General features: G+C 33.4%; 1 long non-coding RNA gene across 2 annotated transcripts; it reads right to left on the minus strand.

Moving 5' to 3' along the window:
* Nucleotides 1-9,853: 9,853 nt before the first annotated feature.
* Nucleotides 9,854-12,470, minus strand: LOC120083846 (uncharacterized). 2 transcript variants are annotated; one of them, XR_016531446.1, is made up of 3 exons: nucleotides 12,084-12,470; nucleotides 10,600-10,968; nucleotides 9,854-10,533 (listed from the first exon to the last, which is right to left on the minus strand). It is a non-coding gene; the product is annotated as an uncharacterized LOC120083846 (long non-coding RNA). The 2 variants fall into 2 exon arrangements; XR_005483552.2 differs by having other exon boundaries at nucleotides 11,188-12,470.
* Nucleotides 12,471-12,687: the final 217 nt, after the last annotated feature.

Consider the following 12,687-nt stretch of genomic DNA (forward strand, 5'->3'; position numbering starts at 1 on the left):
TGAAGCTCTAACTCTTTAGTTCTTAATGCTGAAATGATGGCATCAATGGTAACTAATTCTTTTCCATATTTCAAGGCATTCTTCACCTTCTTATAAGCTTCGGGTAGAGAGTTTAATAACACACAAGCTTCATTCTCATCGCCAATTTTCTTGTCAATGCTCTTGAACTCAGAAATTATCCTCTTGAACTCATCCAAATTATCTGAAAGAGGCTTGGCAGAATCCATCTTGAATATGAAGAACTTCTCCCTTAGATACATCTTGTTGGGGAGATCCTTGGTTGCAAAAAGACCTTCCAGCTTGACCCACATCTTGTTAACCGTGACCTGATCAATCACTTGTCTCAAAATACTGTCACTGAGATTAAGAACCAGAGTCCCATATGTTGTAAGCTCCATGTCTTCCCTTTCTTGAGCTGATATAGTAGGTGGTTGTTGCCAAGAATAGCTTTGATTTTGGCCTTCCATAGGCCAAAATCGCCCTTCCCATCAAACTTTTCAATTTCATACCTTGCAACAGCCATTTCTGATCTGATCGAGTATCGAGTCTAGATTTCTTGAGTATCTTAATGCTCCAAGAATGTTGACCTTGATGATCTTCAAATGCTCTGATACCACAAATTATTAGGATAACTACTGTTCACTAGGCTCAAATACTATGCTGGAAAGATGAAGAAAAGGCTAAGAGATATTCTACCAAATTCTCGATACTCAAAACTCGATGCTCGACGTCTTCCTACACAATGCTCAAAGAGAATTCCCTTCTTCATCTGATGAGTCTCTGTTAAATCCTGGAAGGAACTCGATGACAACTAAACTAATACCCGGTCTTACTCAATGGTTCTTGAATGATACTCGTGCGACTCGAAGGTGAAAGCGATCAACTCGAAGCTACTCGATAGCGAAGATCGATGCACGATTAAACTTGATACTCTGTTATTCGATGCGATTTGAATGGTGAATGAATGGCGCGCGATTTGCAGGAAAGAAAACAATCATATGAACAAGAAAGATAAGGCAAGAAGATGGAACACAGTGTTTACGTGGTTCGACAAGATTATCTACGTCCACGGGAAGATCCGAGTTCTTTGCTAATGAAGATTGCGTACAATTTTTGCTGTTTACAGAAAATTAGGGAAAAAATGATGATAACTCTCTCTGTGCTTTTTGTTTTAAAGATCAGAGGTATTTATAAAGCATACCAATTGACCGTTTACATCACAAAGTTAGTTGTGAGTGATTTTGAAATCGTTAAAACTAAATCAGTCAAGTTTAAAATTACTTTAAAAGATGTGTGTACACGTGGACAAAATAAATCAAAGAGTGAAAAAGAAATTAATGTAAAGAGGAGGTTTGTCTTGTACCACATTGTTATTGCATGTGGGTGTATCCATGGCTATTCTTTAGTTCTCTTCTTTAGAATATTTGGAGAGAATTCTTATAATTCCCGAGTTTTTTCATTATAGAAAGAGCGACTAGAAAATTTCTTGGATGAAGAGACCAATGGAATCTGACATTGGTTCATTGGAAAATGGAAAATTGAGGGGTTGAAAAGTTTATTTTTAAAACTATCATTTTTTCACCTAAAGACAAAAATTTGGGTGTTCCTTTATATGCATGTATTTGATACATTTCATGTATGATCTAATAAAATATTGTTACGTATTTTTTTTATTTTGTAAATTTTTTTGTACAGTAGAGAATGGGGAGCAAAAATAACTGTATATAATCATTCCTCTAAACAAATTGTTTTCTAAAATTATAATAAATAAGAATTCATTCTTTTTGCATTTTTCTTTTTTTGCGTTTTCTGAATGATGTGTATTTGTATATATCAAAGCATAAGAGGATGTTTTATTAGTTTCAAATAGCGCTTTTGGCGTTTTGGTAAACAATCTAAAAACAAAAATTTGAAAACAATAAATTAAACTAAAATTAAGTAGTTCTATTGAGTTTTCACATAAATATTTTGTAAAGACTGTTTCGATTGTATACATTGTTTCATAGTTATAGATATTAAATATCTAATATTTGAATGTTTGGATTTTAAATGTCTGAGATAATTAATTAATCTCTAGAAGTTAAATATATGTGTTTAATTTACCAATTTTGTATGTAGGAATCAAAATTAAATAATTACTTAATTAAATACAAGAGACTAATTATTGTGTCATCAAATAAATGTAGCCTTATTTAATCAATAAAAATAAAAATAAAAATGAATACCTTTATATTAAACATTTATTAAACATAATTAATTAATTTAAATTAATTACTAAAAGCGATTAAATTATCATAAATTAATTAGAATATTGGAACAGGCATGGCAGACATCCAACTCCCTTCTTGGAACAGGCATGCCAGACATCTTCTTGAGAAGACCCTACCTTTAGGAGCGAACCAGCCTCCAATAACTTTAATGCCCCAGTTGGGTTACAAGCTTACACTACCGAGCTGAAAAAATGGTTTTTCAATAGTTCTTTTTATTTAAATTCCTTTGATAAAAACTATTTAAAATGCATTTTAAAAGTGTTTCAAAACCTATTTTGAGTGGTTTCAAATACTTTAATTTTTTCTCAAATGATTTATTTTCAAAATTAAACATTTGAAAAGTTAAACCAAACGTACACTTTAAAAGTATATTTTATTTTTTTATTTTTTATTTTTTATTTTCACCCTCTATTGTGTATCAACAAGTATATTAAATATATTTTATATATGACATTTTAGTTAACAATTAACTGATGTACTTTATAGAAAGTATATCCAACTAATATTTGGGTTGTATGTCCTAAAACTCGTGGTTCGTAAGCTTTAAACATATTATATTTTGTAATAAAGATGTTATCGAGGTTTATTCAGTAAAAGATGTTATTGAATATGTGAATTGCACCTTTCTACCCAAAATCATATAAACTAAGAACCCCTGGCTATAGCATGAATACTTGAATTTTATGTGGAGACATAAAAGTGGATCAACTTCGAGTAATAACCAAAACGGTCTATAGTATAGGGATTAGGTTGGGTACCTTATCCTGGGGACATTATGGATGTGGCCCACTTTGTAACTATTACAATAGTTGTAAAGTGTTATAGATGATGTGATCCTAAATCGTTCATGTCGAGACATGCGAGTGGGGGCATCCTTTGCAATGAGATTTCATAAGACCGGACCACGAAATATTCACTTTTACTTTATAACGTCGTTTACTATTAAGATTGACTATTTCAACTCGATGACTTAGGTAACTTAATCTTAATCCAGATCTAACTATAAACTCTTGTTGATTTGAGATTATCCTTTAATCTGCATGGGTAAGAGTGACTCAACATCGCCAACTCAATAAGCCTCCCATTTTAGGTGTAAGATTGGGTAAATAGCTGGGGACATAGTCCTGCAAGATAGAATTCGCTCCTACCCATTTCTAGGGTTAGTAGATAGGTTATTCTTTTAAGTGTTGATTCCAAGTCTTGAATAAGGGGTTCCACCCTCTCATTGGCCCGAGAGGGACTCAGTTTGGTGGTTGGACCACAAACCAATTGTTCATTATCAGATAAGTGGGACTTAAGGAGTAAGATGTAATTACAGGGATAAAACAGTAATTTTGACCCAGTATAATTACGAACAACCTGTGAATGATCGACTTATTAATAGAGATGTACACGGGGTAGGGTGGGCTGAAGATGTCATTCCCCATCCCCGTCCCTGTTCCACATTTCATTCCCCATCCCCATGAAATTTTCCACGGGGATCGAGGTGGAGATTTACCACGGGGAATTCGAGGGGATCGGGTTCCCCGTGGGGAATTTTTTCCCTTTTTTAAAAAAAAAAATCCATTAATTTAAATCACTAATGTGAACAAATTTAATTAAATAATTAACTTTATCACTAAATTTTTTATTATTAAATTGTTTATTATGGTTAGTTTTATATGACAATTTGAATTTAAGGATAAATTACTCAAATTTTGGTCTAAAAAAGTTAATTAATTTTTTTTAGTAGAAAGAAATAAATATAAATCAAGTTTTTCACATATATATTTTTAATTTAAATATTCAATTTAAATATATTCATTATTTTTTCTATAAATAATCAAATTTGAAATTTAAAAGTAATATTTATATAATAATAATAATAACAACATAACATTAAATAACTATACTAAATAGATATGTAGAAGTTAATCGGGGAGGGGACGGGGAACGGGGCGGGGGTGGGGGTGGGGGTGGGGAATGCATTGCCTGTCCCCGTCCCGTAGGGAAATTGAACATCTCTACTTATTAATCATGGTTAAATCAAGTGGACAAAAATATATCTATAGTGAGGATAGTGTAGCTACTAGGCATTAGTGAAATGTCCTGATAGTTAATGAATATTGGTTAATTAGGTCAAAGAGTTTAGCCGGTTAACTCGTATTGTTGGAGTTTTGTAGGTTCATTAGGTCCCTCTACTAGCTCATATCAAACTAAACCTTAGGACAATGTGATGAGAGGTTTTGAAATGTTCAAATTCGGATTATGGAATAAGTATTAATTATATGTGATATAATTGACGTTTAATTGTTGAATTAAACAAATTGAAGAGTTGAAAATATTTAAATATGATTTAAATATTATACATGAATAGGGAATCATGTTCGGGATTGGTGTTCATTGTTAATTTAATATTAAACTAATTTTATTAATTAAATTATTTATTTAATTATTTAAAATTAACTCATTAGAATTAATTTTAATTAAAGATAGATTTTAAAGAAATTTTATTTAAAATTAATTAATTGAATTATTTTTAATTAAAATTAAAATTCATTTAATTGATTTTTGGAAAATCAAATTTTTAAATGAAAAATTGGGTTAGTGGGAAAATCTTACCTTTCTTACTTATTTGAACACTTAAATCCCACTAAATTAGAGATGATTTTGTGTCAATTTTTCATGCAATCTCTTTAAATAGAAAAAATATGGCTAAAAAATCTGTTGGGTTATATGTCCTCAAACTCATAGTTTGTAAACTTTAAACATATTTCTATTGAGATTATTTCAATAAAGTTGTTATTGAATATATAAATTGCATTTATAAATTCCTAAATTCAATAAACTAACGAAAACCATGGGTATAACATGAATACTTAAGGAGCAAGATGGCTGAGAGGGACTTGGTTTATTGGTAGGACCATAAACCAATTGTTCATTAGAGGATCAGTGGAGACTTAAGGAGCAAGATGTATTATAGGGGTAAAACGGTAATTTGACCTAGCTGCGAACAACCTGTGAAGGATCGACTTGCTGATTATGGTTAAATCAAGTTGACAGAAATATACCTATAATGAGGAGAGGGCAACTACTAAGCTATAGTGGAGTGTCTCGATAGTTAATGAATATTGATTAATTCGGTTAGAGAGTTTAGCCAATTGAATCTCATGATCTGTAAGTCCATTAGGTCTCTCCACTAACTCGTAAAATGACTAAACCTTAGAATAACGTATTGAGAGAATTTGAAATGTTCAAATTTCGATTTAGGATTTGGATTATTATATTCGATATAATTAAACGTTTAATTATCGAATTAAACGTATAAGATAGTTAGAAAATATTTAAATCAATATTGAACACATGAATAAGGATTCAGGTTTTGGATTGGTTTTTTAAAAAATAATTTAATATGTGATATCAAATTATTTTTAAATTAATTAAATTATTTAAAATTAATAATTTGTATTAATTTTATTAAAAATTTGAATTTAAGAATTCAAGTTTAAATTTAATTATTTGCTATTTGATTTAATTTATATGGTAAATTAAGATTAATTGGAAATTAAGGGGAAAGTGGGTTTTTCCCACATTTCCCACTCAATCTAATTTTATAGTGATTGATTAAGTGTCTTGTAATCATGCAATTCAATTTCATGTAAATCTTCTATAAAAATAGAAGATTATTCGGTTGGTTAAGGGTTGAAAATTTTGGATTTTTCATGCAAAATCATTCCCTCATTTTCAGTTTGACACCAAAACCAAAACTTTCTTCTTTTCTTATTCAAATTCTTCTCAGTTTGGATCCCACGATCTAATCTAAGGCCAAAGAAAGTAGAGAAGACTCTTGTGGTAGTCTTTAAAGAAAAATTTTAAAGAAATTTGGAGCAATCAAGTGAATTCATCAAATGTTGTATTTTTGAAATCCCACTATTGATATTTTCATAAACATGCATGCTAGTCCACTAAAAGTGATGTAGTTAGAGTGCTTAGGATCCTAATAGCTTCCGTGTGTTGAATGTCAACTCCATCAAAATCTTCATGCAATCTTGACAATTTTAAAGAAGAAATAGTTCTTCTGATTTTTACACCAAAAACTCACTCTCACTCAAAATTCTCTTCAATCTCACCACAATTTGGATTCCATAATCCACTCTAAGGTTAGAGAATAGCGTGGAGGACTCTAGCGGTGGTCCACAACGAGTTCTTGATTAGAAATTGGCAAAGGGTTGCGTCAATTTGGAGATCTACAAAGGTTGTCTTTAAAACCTTAATTTTCATTATGAACATACATGATTGATCCTCAAAATTAATGTAGTTTGTGTGCTTAAGATCCAAATTGGTTCCACATGCTTGTTGTTAACTCTTTGAATTATTATTAGAGCAATTTTAAGCATTCAATTTGCATTAATTTTGGCTTGGTGAGTGTTAATTCATATGATGAATGTTGTGATGGCTGAAGTGGATATATTACAGTTTATGTATCAAAATTTCCCTTCAATAGTTTTAATTGTTGTAATTACCCCCTTATTTATGGGATATAGTGTGTGAAGAAGGATTTGTACATTTGTTAGAGTCATTATAATCGATCTTAGGCTGTAATTTGAAGATTTTGGAGCAAGGTGCAGCTGAAAGCTGCTTCTATCAAGTGGCGTTACGACACTATTCATTAGCAAGCCCAGAATCACGGCAGTGTCGCGGCACTGTTCTTCAACATTTCTAGAAATGCACGCACGTAAGGACAGCCAGTTCAACAGAACCGGTTTCGTCTGGTTCGAGCCTTTCCAACTAGTTCAGTCTATTTTGGTTTGGTTCAGCTTAGCTTCAAATCTTAGATGTCTGATTCAATGGTTGTTTCAAGTGGTTCCAGCTGGTTCGAAGTGTTCAGGAGCAGTTCGAAGCTGAAGTTGAGTTATTAGTGTAATAATTTAGTTGTTTGCTTGCTTAGGATGCCAAAACTGGTCTACTTCAATGTGGTGTTTAATTAATTATGCATTATGAATGTATGTTTTAATTAAATAAATCTTGTTTGTGCATAAAGTATGTCATGTAGATTTAAAATCCCACCATAGGAAAGCATGTTGCATGTATTGAAATATGTTCCAAGTGTTTTAATATATAATATGTTTGTTGTTTTTCGTAAGTTTTAATATAAGCGGTTATATAAATTATGAAATGTATATTACACAGAATATGTAATTTATAAGTGATAAAATGAATTAGATATTTAAAATTTATAACAAAGATAAATGTATACTCACCTAGGGTTGACAAATAACTTATTTTAATAGTTAAAATAGGTCATTATCTTGTAAATTTTGGGTTACAAACTCACCGACAGGATCCTTAGGAGGTACTTAAGTTGAGGGTTTATGGAACACCTGCTATCTGGGGATCGAACTGGTTCTTGAGTTTTGTTTACCCAATTTTATGAGCATGTGTGAACGATGTGAGGTAATAAATGGTTTATTACTTAGACATCGTAGGTTAAATCCAAGCCATCGGGGGCCCCAAAAGTACACAAGCCCAAACAACAACTCGGTTTTTCAGTATAAAAGTTATACTCGGATAAACACCTAGACTTAGGTTGTATTTAATTAGCTGGAATATACCTAAGTAAAAGTTTGCTTAAACTGTCTGGAACATTTCAGTCAGAGATTATTAGTATACATGATATATTATTTTTAGCTCTCACGTCCTTAAGAGTTCACACCACGAGATTCATGCTCAATTTTGTGTCATTTTTAGGCGATCGCTCCATTCGAAAAGTGTTTGGATGGCTCAATAGCAAGGTGAATAGGGGGAGTTGTTCATAATAAGTGGGAGAAGAAAGTGTGTCAACACATCCTACGGTTTTCTTCATTAGGTTGCACCGTGAGATTCTCATGTTCTGCCTGTGTGTCGTTTTAACGCGACCACCCATTCGGAAGGTTGTGACTTAGGGATCGAAATAATGCAAACTCTAGAAATGGATAGGGTCTCTTAGGTCCATCTTTAGCATTATCTGCCCCTCGGTAACTTATCGATACCGATCTCTAAGATCTGAAAATGACAGGTTACCCTTACAAGAATTACTAAGTGTTAGTAAGTTCTTGATCAAAGAGCAATAACTAAATGCTATAAGAATAAGAATTATAATATAATGCTGAAGATGGCTAACTAGGTGATTAACGACTCAATGATACTTACAGTAGTTTGGATCATCGATTTTTTGCATCTCTTTTGGTTGTTTAGACTCGGGAGGTTGAATCAGTCGTGCTTTTAGCAGTTGTTCTAATATATCAGGAATGTTAGAATCAGGATTAGAATAGACTTTTTCTTGTCTTTCTTTCAAAGTTAAGCGACATATTTCATATTCTTGATGCTTTTCAATCTTTTTGTCTTTCTCTTTGAAGGTCGACTTAAGAGGGGTTGTATTGACAATCATAGATTCTTCTAAGGTTGTCTCACTATCCTTTCCTTCATTCTTTATGTTAAGGATTAAAATATTTTTGTCTCCTCGACTAGCAATATTCAGCTCTATAACGTGGGTGCGAGGCTTTATACCTTGAAGAACGTAAAGAAATCCCCAATGCATACCTTGGATGCACATCTCAACAGTAAACAGTTCTGTGATATGACCTTTGCAATCCAAACTTACGGCTCTCCAATGATTTATGCAGTCCATAACGAGTTCACCTTTTCGTTGCTTAGTGTTGGTGAGCTCGAACATACTTACTATTCTCTTTGTTCTGTGGAAACGATTTAAAAACTCCTTTTCGAGTTGTTCCCAACTGTCAATTGACTTGGACTTCAAGTTAATATACCAATCAAAAGCATTTTCTTTCTATGTTTGAATGAATTGTTTTACCAATAAATCCCCTCTCGTACCAGCATTTTCATATGTTTCGATGAAATGAGCAACATGTTGCTTTGGATTGCCCTTCCCATCAAATTGTTGAAACTTAAGTGGCTGGTATTCAGTTAGGATTGTTAAATTATCAATCTTTTTTGTATATTGTTTAGATTACTAGATAGAACTTTGAGAAAGATTGTCATATTGAGCTCTGATGAAGTTTGTAATCATATCTTGAAATTGTAGGACTGACAATAAAGCAATTGAAGTTGAACATTGTTCTTGTTTTTCTTACAAGATTAGCTTCACATTGTCATTATCTTTAGCAGTAGGTGTTTGACTTGTTTCAACAGTATCACAACTTTCGATGTGGTTCTTTAGAGATGCAATTTCATAATCTCTCTCTTAATTGCCTTCATTAGCATGCTCACTTTCTTTTCTCGTTCAGCCATTATTTCTTCACCTGTTCCGATGTCGACCATCATTACTAACATTATATTTGTGTCGATGCCTTATCACTTGATTATTTGAAATATGAAGTAGATTTGTTTAACAAGGGTTTCTCTTTGATGACAACCCAACTTTTGTTGATTCTTGCTCTTGTTTACGAGGGAAACAATTTTGGATTATTGGAGAAACTTTTCTTACTTGTATAGATTTTGAAAAAAATACCGTTTATGAGAGTTCATAATAGCGAAAAACTTTCTTACATGCATTAACAATGGGTAAAAAGATTTAACTGTGCTTGAGAGAATTTTTATATGGAACTTCTAACTTATGGATTAAATGCATGTTCAATCTTTGCAAATCTGATTTAGACAAAAGGAGACATACAAAGGAGATGGTCTATATTAGAGAAACAAAGAAAAACAGCGCAAATGAGCCAAGAAAACAAAAACAAAAAACTAAGCCAAGAAAACAAAAACAAAAAACTAAGCCACGCCATGCCTCACCTACTTGGATGATCTCGATCCATCGCCATGTCATTCTAGGTTGGATCTTCATTACTGCCAACGCTAAAAGGTCCTGCGTTCGAATCGTCAGAATCATAATCGAACGCGTTAGGGTCATTGCACATTGCAATGAACTCATCATACAAGAATCCAAAATCTATCTCAGGATGGCGTCGAGATAGTCACCGAGTCAACCAAATAACCCCGCATTCCATTATATCATCTTGCATTTTAGTATATGCTTTTGTCTTCTCGAACTCCTCAACTAAATATTCGGGATTAATGAGGCGAGATTCAGCCTCCTCCAACTGAGCCTTGCATGTGTTAATTTCAGCCCGACGAGATTCCAGCTTGTGTCTAACCTCAACTAATTGTTGATTAGCACGAGCTAAAATATCTTGAGCCTGAGCTAGCTCTGTCTTGGGAACATAGTTCTGCTCGAGAAAGTTGATGTGGTTGGCCATACTCATAGTTGATGCAAAAACTCGAATGAAATCTAGAAAGGGAAACTTGATTAGCGATGTATAAAAGAGAGGGAAGAAACGACAAGAACATAACCTACATTATGCAACTCGTAGTGGGGCTCGTGGATAGCTTCTAAAGGGTCATTATCCCCAATTTCCCCCTCAGAACGACGTTGGCCGAGTTCTTGCCGTAGTGCAAAACTTTTGTTAAGTAGCTCAACCTTGTCTCCAACTCCAGAGTAGTTCTCTGGGAGAACAAAAGGGTGAATCCTAGTTGATTGTTCAACTTCTTATGTAGCTGAGCGAATCGCCAAAAATTTGCAGGGCTCAAATAAGAGGATTCTTGTTCTCTGTTAGGTCGGTGATGTTAACCGTCAATGGTACCTTGGATGTCTCAATAGCATTTCTAGGGGCTTTCTTCTTTTGAGTTAGGCATTCAAATATAGATAGTCGACGTCCTTGCATATCTGAAATAGAGAAGAAAAACTTAGCAATGATAAAAAACAAAAAACAAAAAGGAAACAAATCGGAAAAATGATGACTTCGGCCTTCATCCGGCTCAAGGTAGAACTAGTGATGCAACAGTGGTAAACCTCTCACCCCAAGGTAGAACTAATGATGCAAGATGCATAGAAACAAGACTTCTTTTAAGGTAAGGAAAAAGTGAAAGTCTTAATTTAGATCACCTACGAATCTTGCAAATGTCAAGCTAGTAAGGAAATATTTGATCTTTTGAGGAACTGAAACAAAAGTGAAGAGAGTTAGTAAGAGAATAAAAGTAAAACCCGTTCGTAACAGTCGTCACAAGACAACCAATTGACTGACTTATCGAGACTAAGCATGACCATGACACTGAAGAGGATGATATGAGCCGCAATGTCTAATGAAGCTCAATGAGGTAAACCAATTATTCCAAGCAAATCCCAAATTTGAGGTTCACCTCAAGGTGGACAAGAAAAACATGCCTACGTTGAACCCAACAAGACTGAGCATGGTCACACTATGAACCCTACATCAAGCAAAGGATCAATACTCCCAAATTGTACTTTGTATGTTTAGTTTGGGAGAACTAAAAGCCAAACCACGAACCCAACTTTAGAGTGGAAGTCACCGTTATGGGTAGAATTAAACTTGAAATATAGACTCTTAAGGATCTTCAAAGAGGAAACCCTAAGGCAAGCCAAAGCCCAAAACATGAGTTGGATCCTAGCTGAAAAGCTCTGTATGTGGCTTGTAACCTAATCTAGGCTTGGTCACTTAAACCAAGGTCGACCGTCGACCGAAATCAGGCGGCAAGAACCCAAAACAGTTCTAGTTTAACTCAAATACCCTAAGCCAACTTCATATAAATAGAAAGGAAAGTCTCACAACTCTAACTCTTGCCATACCAACACAAATCCTTGTTTGACTTAAAGCATCGGTATGTGGCAAGCACTATATCAATGTATAGATTGACTGTTATTCACTGAGGTCGGGTAGATCAGGCAGATTTACACATGCCAAATCTGCGACATCAACAAAAATTAACAAAATTCTCAAAGTTTAAGATCACATAAGCAACATTTGGAGTTATAGAAGAAACCTCGAGAATCTATGGTTGCTTGATGAAGTTGTTGTCCAACAACAGAAGCAACGTTTAAAATTTCACAACAAAAGGTTTCTGTTTAAGACTGAAATGGATGTTCTGATTCATTAACAACTCTTGTATTGGCCTTACATGACTCACAAAACCCAACCTTGTGAGTGGCCATGGCTGAAGGTTAGGGTCTTCATCTTCAAATGGGTGTTCGTGTTGGAATATTGTTCAGGGTTTAAACTTCAAATAGTGTTGGTTTAGGTTGAGAGTGATATAATTGAAAAGAAAAGACTCTGCTGTCTGCCATGGAGTCTGAACATTGACGGGACGTTGGTGTGTTCATTAGGAGATGGAAAGTTGATTTTTAAAATCTGGGGGGAGGAGGAAGGAAAGAAAGAAGGAAACCTTTTGTAACCATCTCGTTTTTATTTTATTTTTTTTTGAAAATTAAGTTTATTTTCTTTATATTTTTCTTTCTATTTTTTACCATATTTATATGTTATGAATTTTTAACCAAATTTCAAAAACAAATTTATAAGAGCTACTATTTTTTTTTTAATTTTCAAAATTTGACTTAAATCATTGATTCAAAGTAGATAATAAAAGAAGG

Source organism: Benincasa hispida, chromosome 8 (genome assembly GCF_027475165.1).
Source record: "Benincasa hispida cultivar pf3 chromosome 8, pf3_genome.v1.1, whole genome shotgun sequence".
In the NCBI taxonomy this organism is placed as follows: domain Eukaryota; kingdom Viridiplantae; phylum Streptophyta; class Magnoliopsida; order Cucurbitales; family Cucurbitaceae; genus Benincasa; species Benincasa hispida.